Genomic DNA, 19,374 nt, shown 5'->3' on the forward strand with positions numbered 1-19,374 from the left:
GGACTGACAAACTTCAAACTTTGAGCCAACCATTTTTCCCAGTTTGCCTGAGAAATTCCTAGGTATATGCAGCTTGAAACAAAAACGAAATAAATCAAAACAAGAACACATTGTTTTTGAAATGGTCACCCATTTTTTTTGCTCTCCTTCAGGAGTGAGCAAATTCACTTACCCCCAAGCTGGTTCATAGGAGGGATGTCTGAAGCTTGGGGGTAAGTGAATTTGCTCGCTCCTGAAGGAGAGCAATAAAATGGGTGACCATTTCAAAAAACAATATGTTCTTGTTTTATTTATTTTGTTTTCATTTCAAGTTGCCTGTTCCTAGAATTTTCTCAGGCAAACTGGGGAAAATGGTTGCACCAAGGTTTGAAGTTGTTCGCCTCTGAGGAAGAGAAAATTGATACAGCTAATTTTTTTTAAAATTCAGTATACACACACACACACACACACACACACACACAATATCAGTAAAGCAAAATTGAATAAAAAGTAGAACAAATAAAACATAATTAAAAAAACTGATGAAATTTTAGAAAGATTTTACGTGACTGGAATTGTCAAATGTTTATTGTGACCACACAAATTTGTAAAGCTACTTGGAAATGGTTTTATACTACCTACTGAAACATACTATGTGAATTATCAATTCCACACCAAGGTGGGAAGAAAAAAATACATAACCCATTCACCTGACTCTTTCTCTTGGGAACTGTGCCAGAGTTACCTTCTTCTTTCTCCCCTACATTATTTCTCCCACCAAAGAAACTATCCCTTACCCTCATGCTACCATTGATCCACCATTAGACTTTTTATTTATTTATTTTTATTTTTAGAAATTTATTGGTTGCTCAAAACACTACATTGATCTTGACACATCAAATATCATACATTTGTTTTAAATGGGGTATGGATTCTTATTATTCCCCCATGTACAGATTGCAGAATCACGTTGATTATACAGCCACGTTTATACATACTGCCAAACAAGTGTCTTTTGTATTCTGCTGCCCTTCCTATACCCTTCCTATCCCCACTCCCCTCCCCTCCCCTCCCCTCCCTCTGCCCCAACTACCACAAGAGCCTGTCCAGTGACACCTCAGCAGCATCCTCACATGGAAAATGGGAGCAGAAAGCATGCCTGCCATCCAGTAGGACAAGGGTGCCATGGATCTATGAGAGGCTTCAGGCTGAGTGGCCTGCAGCAGGAGGCCAGAGGCATCTTGGTGCTGGTTACTAAGTCCTTTTCCTACTGTTAAATGGGTCCTGGGAAAGTGTGGCCATGGTCTTGGCCTGTGACCCATGCCATCTGTGACTCACAATCCATCCTGAGCTGTGTGCCTCCTTATTTCCTTGGGCTTCATGCACAGCACTTAATCCCAAGCAGTTCTTAAGTGTCAGGGGACATTGGAAACAGTGAGTGGGAGAAGGTGCTTGGCAGCTTTGAGGATATCTGAGTCCTAGTCACAGGCTTCCTTAGCGGTCCCTACCCATGGCACACAGGGACCACTGTACTAACCCACTGAGAAGTTTAGAGTTCTAGCCACCTGTGCACCTTATTAAAAAAGCCAATATTGGCTGGGGATGTGGCTCAAGCAGTAGCACACTCGCCTGGCATGCGTGCGGCCCGGGTTCGATCCTCAGCACCACATACAAAGATGTTGTGTCTGCCGAGAACTAAAAAATAAATATTAAAAAATTCTCTCTCTCTCTCTCTCTCTCTCTCTCTCTCTCTCTCTCTCTCTCTTTCCTTTCTCACTCTCTCTTTTAAAAAAAAGCCAATAGGATCCAGAAAAGGGGACAGCAGGGTCAGGGCTAGACTTGTGAGGGTCTCCAGTGGACGCCATCTCTCCTGGCCGAGGTTTCTCAGGAAATGCCAAGAATCATTAGAGTTTTTAAATCTGAACTCTTGAGCAGGTCATGCTTTCCCTCTTTCCTTCACAGCACTTTTTTCTCTACCCCTATCTATTCCACCATTACTTTTTCATGAATACTCACTACTACATACTCAGCATCTATCAATCTCACATCCTGACCCATCCCTGTTCTGCCTTGTCCATGGATCATTTTAAGATACCCTCCACTCAGATATCAATAGTCCAGAGTAAAGTCAGGTTACAGTGTTATATATGCAGGTTTTTAGAAGTCATTTACATAACAATAAGCCTATAAAAAGTGGGAAGTATTTAAAGCTAAGGTTAAAAAGAAAATCTATAGACTGCACTGTTAAACTGAAGTGTCTAAAATTCATTAATCTCAATAATTTGTAAAAAGAAATTATATTAAAAGGAGAGTAAAAAAACATAATACATAAAAGTGACAAATTTGAAGACACACAAAGTGTATATATCAAAAAAGCGTCATATATTGGTGCTTTCAAAAGACAAATTAGTTTGAAACAAATGTGGTTGATGTGAGATATAGTAGTCATTTTTTAATTATATATAATGGTAATATATACGAATATGTACAAAATGCATTTCATATAATTATACACTGCAAGAAATGAACTCTACAGTAATTTTTTTAAAAATTTTGCTAACAACAGTATAAACACTTTCGTCTAGGTTTTTGTATTACCAAATGTCAGAATACATTTTATACTTTATAAAGTTTATCACTGACCAACAGACCTTATTTTCAGTTTTTAAAAGGAGTAGTATTTATTTCCATTTAGAACATGATGTCATCATTTAATTTTTATTTATTTTTAAATTATATGGCAGCAGAATGCATTACAATTCTTAATACACATATAGAGCATAATTTTTCATTTTTCTGGTTTTATACAAAATATATTCACATCAATTCACTTCTTTATACATGTACTTTGGATAATAATGTCCATCATATTCCACCATCATTTCTAACCCCATGAAACCTCCCCTCTCCTCCCAACCCCCAACAGGTAATTTTGATGCACATTGCTGTATGTTATGAAGTTATAGAAAAGAGTATATACCTTATAATAATATGAACAAATAAATTTTTGTAACTAAGACATAGCTTAATAATAATAATAATAATAATAATAATAGTAATAAACAACTTGCCATTTAGACAACAATAAAGTATATATCTGGCACTACTGTGTGGAAATAGAAAAATGATATCTTTTCCAAAAACAAAAACAAAAGCGAAAACAAAACAAAACAAAAAACCCACAAAGGGGTATTTGTGGGGAAAAATGGTATTCTGTGCTTTCTTAATATCAAGTATAAATTATTTTTAGAAGTAACATATATTTCAATATAAAAATGAAATAGAAGCAGGTGCATTGGCACACACCTCTAATCCCATTGGATTGGGAGGCTAAGGCAAGATAACCTTGAGTTCAAAATCAGCCTCAGATATTTAGCAAGGCCCGAAGCAACTATGTGTGACCTAGTCTCTGTGTGTCCCTGATTTAAATTTCCAGTAAGAAACGATGACAATAACAACAAAAACAATACATAGTATTGATGAGGACACAAAACAAATTCTCATGAACTAAAGATGGAGTAGAAATTGCTGTTATTTATTTGTGAAAACTGTTTATACATATATGTAAACATATATTTGTATGTTTTCACAGTATGTACATATATATGTGTATGTACAAGTAAATGTATACATGTTTATACGAATATATTTTTTTTCTTATTCATATTCGTAAGCAGAATAAATACCCATCAAAGATCCTTCTAATCTGCAGAACCTGTAAATAGTTATGTGATAACGCAAGCAGGCATATTGTTCAAAATAGAATTAAAGTTGTTCTTCAGCATATTTTTATATTTTGAGGTAGAGATGATGTGGGGCTTAAATATAATCCCAAAGATTTAGTAATAAGGAAGAGAGTCACAGAAGAGTAAGGTGCACAGTGACACAATATGTGAGAGTCTACTGGCCATTGCAGACTTATCTTTTAGGGAATCAAAGGGAACACAAGCCTGTCAACATCTCGAATTCACCCCAGTAAGACCCATTTTAAATGTCTCACCTTTAAAGCATCCAAATAATAAATATATATTTTTAACGAGTTTGTGTTATTCTATTTAATATCAATAAACAAATATGCACAAATAAATTTAATCCTGTTGTAATGTATGCAAGTATACACTTGGAGAAAATAAAATTTTGAATATGTAGATTATATAAATATAAGTAAATACAAAATACTTGATCACCATTCTGCTAAATGAAACAAAAAAGACGTTTAACATCTTCAAAGGGAATAGGAATACTGCACTAAAGTTTAAATAAGTGAGTTAAATTGGGTAAAATATATCAAGCTCCTAAATATAAGTTTTTGGATATAAGTTTTTGGATATTTTTTATTATTCTTTTTGGGAAGAATTATGTAACTTCCAACTATGATAAATTTTGATGTTAAGATAATGCTCAAAAAGAATTAGCACTTACAAGCATGATGATTTTTATCATAAATGAGGGATTGGGAAGAAAAGGGGGGTAGAAAAGGGAGAATTCCAGAGAACTGAAAGAGACAATGGGTTCTGGAACCATCTGTCAGAATATAAATAGTTGCTACTATGGCAGCAGCAGATTTAAGTCAAGGGAATCAGGCATTTGGATGATTCACTGCTGCATCAGCTCCTGTCATTTGAATTTTACTTTTGCTCATTATCTTTATTAGGTAAAGACACTGAAAATCATGTCATTTATGCAAAGCAATTATCAAGAGAAAAATACAAAACCTGCACATAATATTTTAGAGATCAGTAAACGACAAACACAAAAAATATGCAAATATAACAACATTTTAATTTGGGCATATTTTGGAATTTTAGAAATAATAAAAAGTGACTATGAGATTTGCAACATAGAATTGGATTGCTTTAATAGCTGACTTCCTTTAAATTAACATAATATGATATATGCTTTAAAAATGATCAAACATTATGTCAATTATCAGCTCATTTTCTTCCATATTAATTTTTCCTCATTATTCTTTCATAAGTTGATCTTTATGCTATGGGTCACATAAGCCAGTAAATATTTCTTGTTGAGCATCTTTCTGTGCCTATCTGACAAGTTCATCTCTAGAATCATCATGATTTCAAAGCTAGGCTTCTTATAGGAAGAGCCTATATAAAAATTACTGCACTAATGTGAAAGATTAGTAAGTGTTAAGTAATGATAGATAGAAAAAAGAAAAAGATGACTGGACAATGAGATAGATGTACAGACACTGAATACAAAAGTAAAAATTGAGTGGCCAAGAGACAGCCAGATAGATGAATATGATATCATATGGTATCCTAAAATTTAAAATATAATCAAATGAATTAGGGAAAATATGTATCCTTCACCAGTCTACAACTTCTCTATCTATAAAATGATCCACAATGTTGTTTTTTCTTAAATAGTATGTAGTTGTTATGCATTTGAAAATATATTCTAAATTATCTCATTTAATCTACATATCCATTTAAGTGGCATTCTCTATCTTTTAACTTCTGTTTCAATATTTGTTTCATACAAACTACTCCTGCACATTTTCTTTCTTGGATCCCAAAACATAGATTTGTGCCAATACTTCTAATGGCAAAGACTAGTCTGAATTGCAAGTATCTTATCAATATGGGATATAGTACATATGTGTATATATGTATAGTATATATACTATATCCCATATTTATATATAAACATACTACTCATAATGTAACTTCAAATATAGAGGATGCCACCTCTGTGATCATCAGGCCTGATCCCCAAAAGTCTAGTAAATCATATATTACCAGACTATGCCAGATATGCACAATTTTATGAAGCGTAACCAAAGACATCTATGTATGCTTCCTTTTTTTTTGTCTATTTAGTCTTGATATAAACTTACTTATACTAGAGAATCAGCTATCTTTCCAGACTTAAAACACAAAGAAATATGCATTTGTAAAATTAAAAAATAGTGCTATGTTATATAGGATGAGTATTTTTAATGCAAAATTCTAAAATCTAAAAGGGATTTAGATCATTTTGGACTTAATATTTTTAGATTAGGAATTCTCAGCTAGTAAAGTCTGAAAGTATTCCAACTTTTGAAATACTTTGATAACATCATGTCCAATAAAGGGTACTCTGTGTATCTTTCAGCAAACTGTTTATGCATCCTTAAATATCCATAGCAATCCAGTCTATGATGTCCTCTTCAGTAGCTTCCCAGAAGAGATAACAAGGTGAGCTAAGTCATTTATTTTTTTTAAATAAATGAGCACATTTTAATTAATCTCAGTATTTACAATATGCTATATTATGATTTTAAAGAAATGGAAAAGCACATACATAAATCTATACACATATAACAGAAAAAGGACCATAGTGACAAGAACAAGAACATTAAACTCACAGTAACTATTGATGATTTTATAACTCTCATCACACAAGATAAAGATCTTTAGATTTTTGTAATCAATAATTTGCATTTTGTTTACAAGAGACATAAACTTAAAGTGACACAGAAAATTTGAAAATAATCCTTTAAAGGGGACAGGCAAAAGTATATACAATAAAGGCAAAAGAACTATTTTGACATTATTAATATCAGACAAGGAAAATTCAAGGGAAAAATTAAGTGGAGCAAATGCTTGCTTTTTACAATGTTAAAAAAAAACGGTATGTTGAAAAGGCTAAGACGTGCCTTGGGGCATATCTGGAGGTCAAATGCTGCCATCAAAGTGTAATTATCTGTTGTGCACTCGCTAGAGGAAACTTAAGAATTCATTTTATGACATTCTAAATACTGAGAAAACATCAAAACCTCTATCTAGAGGCTGTTAGAAATATAGGGAAGAACTAAAATTTTTATTAGAATCTGATTCATATTTTCTAGTCAGCTATAAATATATTCAGGAAAAAAACAAAATAAAATAATTAATGGGTAAAATATTTAGTTAGCTGTATAAACAAATGAGTTACACACATTTGCCAAGATCATATCCTAATAAGATTCAATGGGGGCCTACTCATCCAAAATATTCTGACAATCTTTTACTGGAGATGATCTGACCCTAAGGCAATCAAAAATAAGCCCAATAACTAATATTTTTATTTTCCTCCAAAAATTATTATAACATTTCCATGTAATCATTAATGTATATACATAGAAGCAAATATGTATACACATGCATATGTGTGTATGCAAAGGCAGACATATACAAATATATATGTACATATGTTATACACATACATATATATTATTTTTGAGTTGTAATTTTATTTATTTATTTTTATTTATTTAAAAAATACATGAAAGCAGAATGCATTACAATTTTTATTACACATACACAACACAATTTTTCATATCTGTGGTTGTATATAAAGTATGTTGACACCAATTTGTGTCTTTATACATGTACTTTGGATAATGATGTCTATCACATTCCACCATCCTTGCTAATCCACTGCCACCTCTCTTTCCTTCTCACTCTTCTGCCCTAACTAGAATTGATATATATATTATCCATATATTGTATACACACAAAATAAATACAAATTCCAAAATCTTCAAATTTGTAATTACTACATCCATTCATACTAAGAGGAAAAGCAATTAGCCTCTCAGGAACATAATATAGATGCTTAAAGGATGTAATTGCCCAATTACTATGACCTTCTACTGACGTTTTAGATTCTTTTATTTTGCATTTTGGGGATGCTAAATACCATTTCTTTTAGAATGACACAATTATCTCCTACAAGCAAATATTATGCTATCCCAAGACCAAAATGTAAATCTTAAATTTGTAAAAATAGAGTCAAGCAAATATATAGTTTTCTAAAATACAAAAAATAACTTGTTGGCCTCATGGAAAAAGATAAAACAAAGTAAATTATTCCATTACAGTAACATTACGATTGATGCATCCTGTGTTTTCTAAGGCTGCAAAATCTCTTGGACTTCAATATAAGCAATATTCTACCTAGTCAGTGGGCTTTTCCAATTACACTCCTGAGTGAAGTTCTTCAGTCTACCTCACAATATTCATTTCCTTTCCACTGAACTGGGGGTTCAGTAATATTCCTGAAATTTTAGTTAAGAGTTCATCAAAATAACAAGATTTCATTTCAGCATAATTTTCTGAGTTAAGCCAAAACCATATTATTATTTAATGAGAGTTCACTGTATCATAAATCCACTAAATCCATTTTCTCAATTCTTTCTGCCACAGAATTTTCCAAGTGGCTATATGATGTTCTAGAGTAAAGATTTTTGTAAAAGATCATTAAAATATTAACTAACTGCATACTTTCTTTTCATAAATCCAAAATTTAGAATTAAAAACCAAATTAGAGTTTTCTGTTTGTTTAAATCAAGCTAGAAATGTTCACCATTTCTCTTCTTCCTATTTTCAGAAAATTTGAAGCAGTTTCTCTTTTGGGGACCTAAAACTTCAGAAGCAGAAGTGTTATATCTAGACACTAGTGCTATTTCTTTCCATTAGGATGATTTTGAAAACCCTTCTCTAACTCATACCAATATGGGGTTGATCAAATACCAAAAAAATCCTGAGCCCCAAACCAGTGGATTAGAATTTGCAGATTATGTCCTGAAAAGTAGATATCTCCTACTATCTAGTATGTTATACATTTCATAAGATGCCTTGAAATTGGTCCACTGAAATAGTGATAACTGTGATATAGGGTTATATACAGTCATTTTAGACATGGGCCAGAACCATTCTCTGATTTAGAGTCCATAAATCAACTTGGATTAACAGTTCCTACTTCTTGCCCTTATTTTTTCTTACATTCCATTGTACAGGGATTCTAACACAATGTGTTATTACAATATCATTGTTATTGTGGGTCCCCACCAGGGGCATGCATGATAGTCAATTTACCTGTTTTTGAGGTTTCCTGCCATATGTCAAGTAGTCCTGTGAAAAAGGGCATATCTATCACTTCTTATGGTTTATAAGATCTTTGCTTCTCACTACCTATAGACCCTTATGATTAATGTTATTTTTTCTCTGAACTATGGGGAAATATCATAATCTCTATGTTGGACTTTGGCATGCCAGTTGAGGAAAGAGTATTTCCTGCAGAAATAGGAGTGGTGCATAAATGTCAGAGTTGTTGTCAGCATTGAAAAAGACTACATTCTAGAAAGCAGCATTTATTGCCTAAAGAATGAAGAATGTGTTGTCCTGTACTTTTAAAAATTCCAAATTATTAATTTAGCATTGCATTAAAAAATAAACCATTGTTCACACTTTTATTCATATTGCAGGCAAGATTTGCACTTGCACACTTCACAACTACAGCCAAGTAAGGACATTTGGGAGTGTTATTGCAAGCCAGGTGTTTGGTGACTTAAGGCATCGTGATGCAGCATGATATTAGTAATGACATATAACTACCCAAAATATACTTACATAAGTAGGAACATCTTTTTTTGCTTCAATACAAACTAGTTTCAAAAAACTGTTTTTGTGATTAATAATAGTGCTGTGATCATTACTCTAATAAGAGAGATGAAATTAGACAGGAATTATAAAATTGACACATGAATTTGTGATTAACAATAGTGCTGACATTCTTTCATATAACGAGAGATGTGGAATTAGCTAGAAATTGTGAATGCAACTACAACAAACAGAAGGAATGGGTTTCTGGGCCTAGGATCAGGAAGAATTGGTATTGTGGCACTTTAACTGATCAGACTAAAACAATTATCTCTTCTGTACCTATTATTCTAAATCTTCATTGAGAAATAATGTCCCTCACAGAATTCCATAAGTTCTCATATTTTATTGAAATTGCTTATATCAACTGAGGAGCCATGAAAAATTCTTTGCCAAAGATGATGTATGCTTTACTGGAAGCTTTGTCCCAGGGTGTTTATTAGTTCTATAGCCTCCTTTGTCTTGTGGCTCACATATTTGCTCCTCCATGAATACTACTCCTAACTGTAGTTATTTACTCTTTTGTACACAAATCAGTGTTACTTAAGTGGCAAAATTGTTGCAAAGTTCATTTATGTTATACTTTAGTTTATGGGTTGAAAACCACTCAGACATCTTTTTTATTACTAATATTCTGAAGATGATTTAATGTATAAGCTTCCCTTTAAGAATCCAACCTACCCTCCCAAGGACTCTCTTTTATGCCTGTTACCTTGTACCTTGGCCAGAAAAACAATCAAACAAACAAACTAAGCAGCACATATATTGTTTTGCAATTGCCTGGGATACATTATAAAATGAAAGTTTCAAGTTTTAAAGTCACACTATTTTCCACCTATATTCTGAATCAATAAAGAGATAAAATAAGATAGATGAAAATAAACATTTCATAGGCCTTACTGGCATAAGCCATTGTTCATAGTTTAAAAGTTACTAACTTTTACCTCAGAATTAGAAAAAAATATTGATCCAGTATCTGGTAAATAACTGTGGACAATCTTCCAAAATGGCAGAATGCCTTGCATGACATTAAAAGGCATGTCTGTCTACTGAAGGCAAGCTGTCTCTCAAACATAAATAGAATAAGGCTGAATTGCACATATTTAGCACCATGACACATTTCATCCCTCAGGAACCTCATGCTTTCCCTTGAGGAAGACCAGTGAGTGTAAGGAGGGGTCGGCAGTATAACTATGTGATATACCTTTGAGGGATTTCACAATTTCCATTCACAGAATATCAAATATTTTATTAGAAACAATAATAACTAAGGTCATATATATTCAAAAGTGATAAAAGCATACACATCTTTCTTTTTCCACAGCAAAAGGGTAAAGTACTACAATAATTATTTGAAGTTTCCCTTTAGGGCAACTTCCATCTGGGATAGCTCCATCATATACATAAGTGAAGTTGTAAAATGAGAATATATGTTGAAAAGTTTCTAAAACTAATGGACAAATAATTTGATTGTGATAAAAGAAGGTCTTAGAAAATTTTGAGGAATAAGAAAATGTGAAATATTACTTTAAATTTCACACTAAAAATAAATATGTGTTCATAAAGTATGCAGAAACATATGCCAGGAAAGAAAAAAATAAATGTGATTGTGGAAGGGAGAAGAAGAAGAAGAAGAAAAGTTAAATTATAGGTACTGTCATTCAAAAAATACTTGTATTGACTGATTCATCTACCATAAACCTATAAATATTACATCAAAGTTAGTGTCTACATCTTGTAGAGCTATGTGAAAAACTAATTAATAGGAAAAAAAGGATTTAGTCAAAATACTGAATTTTTCTGAAGGTCTGTGTACTTTCTATCAAAACTTGCTAGTGAAAACAATCATCAACACTGTAATTGTGACTCAACAAAGAATAATTACCTAGAAAATACATTAAATAATTTTGTTCTGAAAATTCTTTTCTGTTCCAGGCAAGTTATTTTTTTCATCATGGATTGAGAATTTTACTGAATATCTTTGCAAGCTTTGCAATCCTAACAATACTATTGAAATAAATCACTGTACATTGGAGTATAATCTGCTGACTCCTCTACAATAATCCCAAGTCTCATATTCTTATGGTTGCATTACAGGATATAATTCTACAAGAATACACAGTGCAATGCTGTCATCAAATGAAACACAAAATGATTGATCATGAATCATTGGTATTGGTTAAGAAGTCATAATTCATTTTTTACTTTTCTACGTAGAATTTTTAAAAGACAATATCATACATCAGAGAAAACACAACAGCTGAGATGTCCTACACTGGAAAATTACATCATAAAATCAAAATATGTGATATCTGTATGATTATAATATACAATAATGAAGAGGTTTCCCAGGTAAATTTTTAAAGGTATTTGCAAGCATATTGTGATTATGACTTTTTTTTTTCCTAAAGAAGCCATATAAGGAAAGGAAGACTAATACAGTTCCATTTGGTATAAGTTGCTTATATTTCTCATTCCTGGTCAATTGATATTTTGAACATATTCTGAATGTAGAACATTATGTAATCATTTTAATTAAATATAAATTAACACTGGTTGATATTGCCACATCAAGATATTGCATGTGTGAACTCAAACTGCATTTAAAAAATTCTAGCATATTCATCTAAAGTGAGATTTCTTTGAGAGAATAAACATAAAATATTGTGGTTTGCTAAATATAGACAGATTAGCTATAAAATACAATAACAGGTGTTCTTCCTTGCAAAATAAATTCAGAAATTCTCAGGAGACCTAACCAATCTTTTTACTTTTTATAGTACTAATTGTAAGAAATATTAATAATTTTAGAACACAAGTAAAACCTATTTTAGACATGCAGTTATACTGTTTTATAAAATTCTTTCAGTACATTGAAAAATATACATTGATGATTTTTCCTAGTTCTTATTATTTTGTTAGTCTTAAATAACAATTTCTATTTTATTACAAAGAACAAATGATATTTGTCATGTAAAAATAACTGTACCACTACTCCCTCTTTGGTGGCATGAAGTTACCTATGGAGATCTGTCCTAACATGAAACTCCTTTGACTTAATCTCCTTTCACTTCACATTTTCAAATGTCTACTCCTACTTCTGAGCAAGATGGGTGGAGGAGGAAAGATCATAATATACCTTACCTATTCTCTCAACCATTCTTATCCTTATGAAAAAAAGACAATTTTTAGAACTTTTACAAGTCATCTACATCCCCTTCAAGTTTAATAGGGAGGGCAGATCATAAGAAGGCTGGACCACCTACCTCTAACCCTATTGCTATGACTTATATCCTCCTATATCCATCCCTTGCTCTTCTGCCACTTTATAGAAACCACTTTACCAAAACTTCCTGCCAAAAATTCTATGTGGGTTTTTGTTTTGTTTTTGTTTCTCTCATTGACATACAACGTAATATTCAAATCGTTTTTTCTCTAAGTCTTTACCATTCATGGAATCTATTTTATTTCCTTTCAGTAGACTAGTTAAAAAGTTAAAGAATACTTTATTGAAGACTATTTTAATAGAGAAGAGAGTCTGAACTCAACTCTATTGAACCAAAAGAAGGGAGAGTTTTAAGTGTCAAGGTAACCCAGCACCTAAAGTACTAGAAAGCTCTCAGGGTAAGGGAGATTAGTCAATGGGATTAGACCATTTTTACTTGCTAGTTGATGTTTTTTCTGAGTTAAGACTCCTCTACCATAGTCACTAGAAAACATTATATATATATTTAAGCTCTGCACAGGTTCACTTTATTGAGTAGAAGGCTTACAGGTCCACTGGCCCCTCCCTACCCATGGGACACTTGTTCCTTTCAATGCAAGCTGGCATCTATAAGCACTTCCTTGTGCGTCACTGTACCCCACAAGGCACAAAGGGTAGGTGCTTCCAAAGGATCCCTTGTCTGTAGCAGCAGATGGTGTCTTATGCAACAGTGGCAGAAAGCAGGACTCACAGTTCCTCAGACACTGGTGTCCTCTTTGCTCCTGAAGAGGGGCAGTGCTCGTTGTAGATGAGCTTGAAGAGGAAGAGATGGAAGAGGGTGATGAGGGAGGCCACGCTGAACCAGAAGAGGAAGGGCAGCCCTGCGTCCTGCTGGGCCATGTGCTCATTGAGGGCCAAGATGGCCTTGAGGTGCAGCGTGGGCCGAAGGTCCTGCAGGTGTGTGATGTCGGTGGAGATGAGGAGCAGTGGCCTGATGGGCATCACCATGACTGAGAAGGTGTGGCCCCCGTAGGCTGAGATCAGCTCCACTGGATTGTCCAGGCAGCCTGCCTCATAGGCGAAGATCTTGACGGGCTGGCTGTGGGACTTCACAGATACGTGAAGCTAGGGCTTGCCCTCGGTGTCGGCCAGGTCGATGTGGTCGTTCTTGTAGCTGATGCCGTGCAGCGCATAGCTGTTGTGCAGCATGTCTGGGTCGGCCTGGAACTGCAAGTAGTTCTCCGTGAACTGCAGTCCCCCAAAGCTGAGCATCATGCCATGCAGGATGCCCGAAGCGCCCACCTTCACCAGCCCCTTGCAGCCACGCTTCTGGGGGGTCAGCCTCCACAGGTCAGAGAGCTGCAGGATCTGCTGCACCAAGGACAGCTGGGCGGGCCACAGGTTCTTGGTGTGCATGGTGGTGTGGTTGCTGAAGCAGTCGTCTTCGTAGTTGAGTTTGGCCTCCAGCTGCTCTTGCTCCCATGGCTCAAGGAGGGACTGACCAGAGGGGCTGGTGAGCAGGAGGGCATGTAGTAAAGTGTCAGGTTCAGAGTCAGGTCTAATGGCCTGTGCGGGTAGGGTGATCTTCATTTCCACCACTGGGCAAAACAGCTGCACCCAGAGGCGCTGGTGGTCCAGAAACAGCTCAACCTCGGGCATCTCCAAGAGATACAACATCTCCTTCCGGGCCAAGTCCTGGAGTGCCTTCAGCTCCTTAGCGGCTTTGCTTTTGAGAACTTGGGGGCTGATGGGGCCTGAGACTTACACCACCCAGAGGACCATCTCATCCAATTGCGTCTTGGGAGCCACCTGGAGCTGGTTTACTAGCTTTTTGGCAGCCACCATTACCAGGTGCCCATGCCCAGAGGGCATTTGTGTGGATCCGCCAGAGTAGAGTGGGAACTGTTGATTTCCGACCTTCTCCAGGATGCTGGTGAAGGCTTTCAGGAACGGCCTGCAGTGGGCCCCACAGTCTGCAGCGCGGCCACGTGCTGCATTGGGTTGTTGAGCTGAATGCACTGCAGATAGACGTGGAGTCAGCCCGGTGAGACAGAAAGTCCTCCTGTAGCAACACACAGTCAAGGCCAGACCCCACAGCAAGACAGGAGGCTGAGGCAGGCTCAAGGCCAGCGGCTGAAGGGCCAGAGCCTAGGTTTCCGAGCTGCAGGCCCCTCCCGCAGCAGCACCACAGCCTCTACAGCTTCGGCCAGCACTTTCAGTGGGCGCAGATGCAGAAGGGCACGAAGTCCGGGGCCACGGGGGTGGGGGTGGGGCTCCCGCTCTCCAGGAGTCACCTACAGCTGGTTGGCGGTCACGTTCAGGGCTAGGAAGCCAATGGGCACCAAGGCCTGCACTCCTGCGCCCAGAGGAACGGCCTCGCACCGATCCCGCAGGCCGTGCCAGGTGCCGGTGGCCGCCTCCATGCAGGAAGAGGGCTCAGGGGCGCCCAGCTCGCAGCAGGCCCAAGGCTGCAGGCATACACCGCCTGCCACCCAGCGCCCGCCACCCAGCGCCCGCCACACCCTGGAGCTTAGAGCAGCAGCAGGAGGCCAAGCAGCAGAGGAGGCGGCGGGCCCAGCTGCTTCACAGGAGTCCCAGCAGCCCCTTGAGGCGCTGCTGCAGCCACATCAGGCAGCCAGGCGCGGGCTAAGGCGAAGGGCAGCCGCGGGCCGCCACCCAGCCCACCAGCCAGGCCGGCCCTGCCTCACTCCCTGGCCCGGACCAAGGCGCCCACCTGACGCCCGCCGCAGCCTCCTGGAGAGCCACCGCCGCTGCTACCTCCTCCTTCTCGGTTTCCTCCCTGACAAGAACTTCTTAATGGTTATATTTCAAAGGAATTGCTTCTAGGTCTTTGAGAAAGATATATATTGCTGAATTGGAAAAAAATATGATTTAAATTACTCTGTGATCAGGAGAAATATGATTTCTTGATAGTCAAAATAAATGCTGGAAAGTACAGCAAAACTATCAATGGCACTTAGTGGAGACAATTCTTACGTTACAGATGAATGGCAGAGGAAAAGAAATATTTTTAATTTGGGAAATGTGAAAAGGATTCTGATTTTCCTCAGCGAGTCACAATGGGACTCGGTGGAGGAAAATCAGAATCCTTTTGGGAGAAAGAGGAGTGATTGTTAATCACATAAATCTAGTTTTACAGGGAAGGGGCTATTTTAGTTATTGGATTTAAATGCTGAGTAGCTATTATCATTTCTTTCCAATACTGGGCATTGGATTCAGGAACACTTTATTACTGATCTATATCCTTAGTCCTTTTTAATTTTATTTTTTATTTAATTTTGGCACAGTGTCTTGCCAAGTTGCTGAAGATCTTGCTGACATAATAAGACTGGCCATATATTTGCAACCCTCCTGGATCAGCCCCTTAAATTACTAAGCATCATTGAACTCAGAAGCTATTATCATTGTTATTATTGTATGAATAAATGTATCCATTTGATTATGTATTAGTGCTTGCTGCATGCTTCTTTTTTTCCTCACCATGAGACACTAACAAACAGAATATATTGAAGTCTTTCTGGGTCCTCACATAACTCTATCCTAGTTGAAGTACACAGAAAACCAATAAATGTGTCAGGTAATGATAAGTGATGTTTCAAAACACAAAACTAGAGAAAAGGATAGAGAATAAGATAGAGTAATGCTTTATTTTGGATTAGGTACTCAGCAATGATATCATGGAAACTCAATGTGAATAGAAATCTAAATGTTTTAAAATCCTTTTTATATATTAATTTTATAACAATAGCAAAAGCAGTTCAAAATTTTAAAATGCAAATTAAACGTAATACAGAATATCCCAATGAAATAAAATTTATCTAAAGAGATGGTAGTAAGAGTAACAGATGTGTGCATTTTAGCCTTAAAATGTGTTAATAAATTTAAGGAGAGATAGGTTAAGGTGTTAGTTCTCAGTAGTTGAAATATAAAATGTTAACAGAAAGAACAGATGTTGCTAATATTTCATAGATAATATTGTAGACAAGTTTGCAATGCACATAAAATAAGTCAAAAGATAACAAACCTCAAAACATTTTCAAATTTTAATAATTTTTGTAAGAACAGAACAACTTGGGGCTAGGGTTGTGGCTCAGTGGTAGCACGCTCGCCTAACACATGCAAGGCCCTGGGTTCGATTCTCAGCACCACATAAAAATAAGTAAGCAAAATAAAGGTATTGTCTAACCACAATTAAAAAATAAATTATAAATAAAAAAGAACAGAACATCTCTAACTTTCTACTTTTCTTTATAAAGTTTATATATCAAAATCTATTTTATATCCTGGGTTTTGTAATATTTGATGTATTACTAGAACTAAGAGTTTCCTATAAAATAACAATAACAAAACAAGCCAACCAAGGAGAAAAAGTTAGAAAGAACTCTCAAAGTGCCCTGTAATCTTATAATTTCCTCCATGATATAGCCATGAATCCAAGATGTAGACATCCTGACCATTTCAGCATATCCTTTTCTGTTTGAAAGTCCATCTGCTCTCACCTCTTACAGGCATCTCTTCTCATATGTCTCTCTTTTAAAATTGAGCACTGAGGAGTTTATCTCTTTTCTTTTGAGCCTCCCCCCCGCCCCGAGTTGACATCAAGCATACACCATATTATTTAATTCAACATGTAAAATCTTTCCTTCAATATTTAAAACACAATGCTTATATCTATAAAGATAGACACATGACATAGGATGAGAATGCTCCTTGGATAGGGATGTGTAGAATTGTTTGAATAGAGCCTCAGACAGCCATTTTATTAGTGTCATCTCTAGCTTATAGATGATTGAACTGAGGCTTAATGAGTTAAAGACAAATGGCCAAGATCAGATAACTAGGTAATGGTAACTCTCAAGTTTGTGTATATCACTATGAAGTTAAGCTTCCTTTTATGTCACTTGAAAAATATATGTGCACTACTTGGGAGAGATAATTGCAAATATCCCCACTTAACAAAATATTTGTAGTTACATAGAAATGATGCTAACATCTAAAAGCATTCCTGAATAAATTACTCTCAAATGAGTATATTAGTGATTCAAATATAAAACCTGCTGTAAAAGAAAGACCAATTTGTAAACAATTTTTCAAAGGTAAAATCATCATTCTTAATATAGAGTATTAAATTTAAAAATTCTCATTAAACATTTAAAAGCTAAAAAGTGAAAAGAATTCTCTCTTAGAAAATTGAAAATGTATGTCAGAGATAACTTGCAGAATCAAATAAAATAAGAAATTATAAAGAGTTAACTAATTCATTAACAGATAAACATTTTTAAAAATTTCACATTTAATAATGCTTACCTTAAATGAAGCATGTGTACTTTTAAAGCATGTGAAATTTATATAACAAAAACATAAAAATTATACAACCTCATGATAAAAACTTATTTGAAATGCACATATATCATGTAAATCACTTAATTTCTTCATTTTTGAAATGAAATATATTGGAATAAGATTATTCCACAAATCACAAAAGCTATACTTGTATTTTGCCATAGGCAGCAACAATATCCCTAAAAGGGAAAGATGATGTAATCACCATGAGATGCTTTTTTGTTGTTGTTATCTGCTAATGATTTTTATTGATTACATTTCACAATTGAAGGATTACTTTCAATTTTTTTCTTGTTTTCTTTTTTTATTTATTTCATACATACATGACAATAGTGGAGTACATTACATTCATAATTATCCATTCACAGCACAATTTTTGTAACTCTGTATATAAAGTATGTTCACACCAAATTATGTCATTATACATGAGCTTTCCTATTTTTTGCATTCAATTCTTAATATATCTTTATACCACCATTTATCATATCTCTGTTTGTATATAAGGTATGCTGACACCAAATTTACACCATCATACATGTATTTTGTATGATGATGAGGGTCTCCTTCCACCATCCTAGCTATTCCCCTTCTTCCTCCTAATTGTATAATGAATGAACTGTTGTTAATTTTGTAGAAACAGAAAACTATTGGAAAATCCAGTGAACAATTTCAGTTTTCAATTTATACCAGGTATCAAGATATGAATATTAATTTCTTAGGAATGCAATTGGTAAATAATATTTAATTTAAAAACTGTTCCATGATGTCAAGTCACTGTTATTCTGTTTCACAGAAAGCAAAACCAAATTGCATTTATATGAAAAAGTGCTGAAGTCCTGTGTAATAAATGATGTAGCAAGCCTGCATAAATCAGCAGATTCTTATCTGAAAATTTTCTCCACCACTTTTTATGAAGACCACCTTGAGCAGGTTGCCTCCCATCTCTGTGCCTCAGTTTGCTCAATAATTGAATAGATTTCAGTAATTATTAAGAGGATACCATGAAGATATAATGATATAAGAAGTAGAAATCTTCTGGTGAAGGCTCCAGAACATTGTTTTGGCTCAATAAATATCAGCTATGATACTCATAAAAATATAATATTTATATAATCTTGTACTAGACAGTTAATTAAAACAAATAAATAAATAATAGTAAATATATTCAAACTTCTTCAAACACTTAAAGTTATATCTGTTTACAACATAGAAAATAATTCCTGGTGACTTTTTTATCTTAGGACGATGATTTTCCATTTCTGAGGTTGTCCCTGTAGACTTAACTCAGAACAGTGACTTCTGGTTCTAGAGTTAACTGTGTAGTCCCTACCTTCATATTATTTAAACATTTTAATCATTATAGACAGAGTACTGAGATAACAACTCTGCTATATTTCTTAA

General features: G+C 35.2%; 1 pseudogene; it reads right to left on the bottom strand.

Annotated features, from left to right (window-relative positions):
- Window positions 1-13,366: 13,366 nt before the first annotated feature.
- On the bottom strand, window positions 13,367-15,237 carry LOC144373422 (uncharacterized protein KIAA2013 pseudogene; annotated as a pseudogene).
- Window positions 15,238-19,374: the final 4,137 nt, after the last annotated feature.

The sequence above is a fragment of the Ictidomys tridecemlineatus genome, unplaced genomic scaffold (assembly GCF_052094955.1).
Source record: "Ictidomys tridecemlineatus isolate mIctTri1 unplaced genomic scaffold, mIctTri1.hap1 Scaffold_39, whole genome shotgun sequence".
NCBI lineage: Eukaryota > Metazoa > Chordata > Mammalia > Rodentia > Sciuridae > Ictidomys > Ictidomys tridecemlineatus.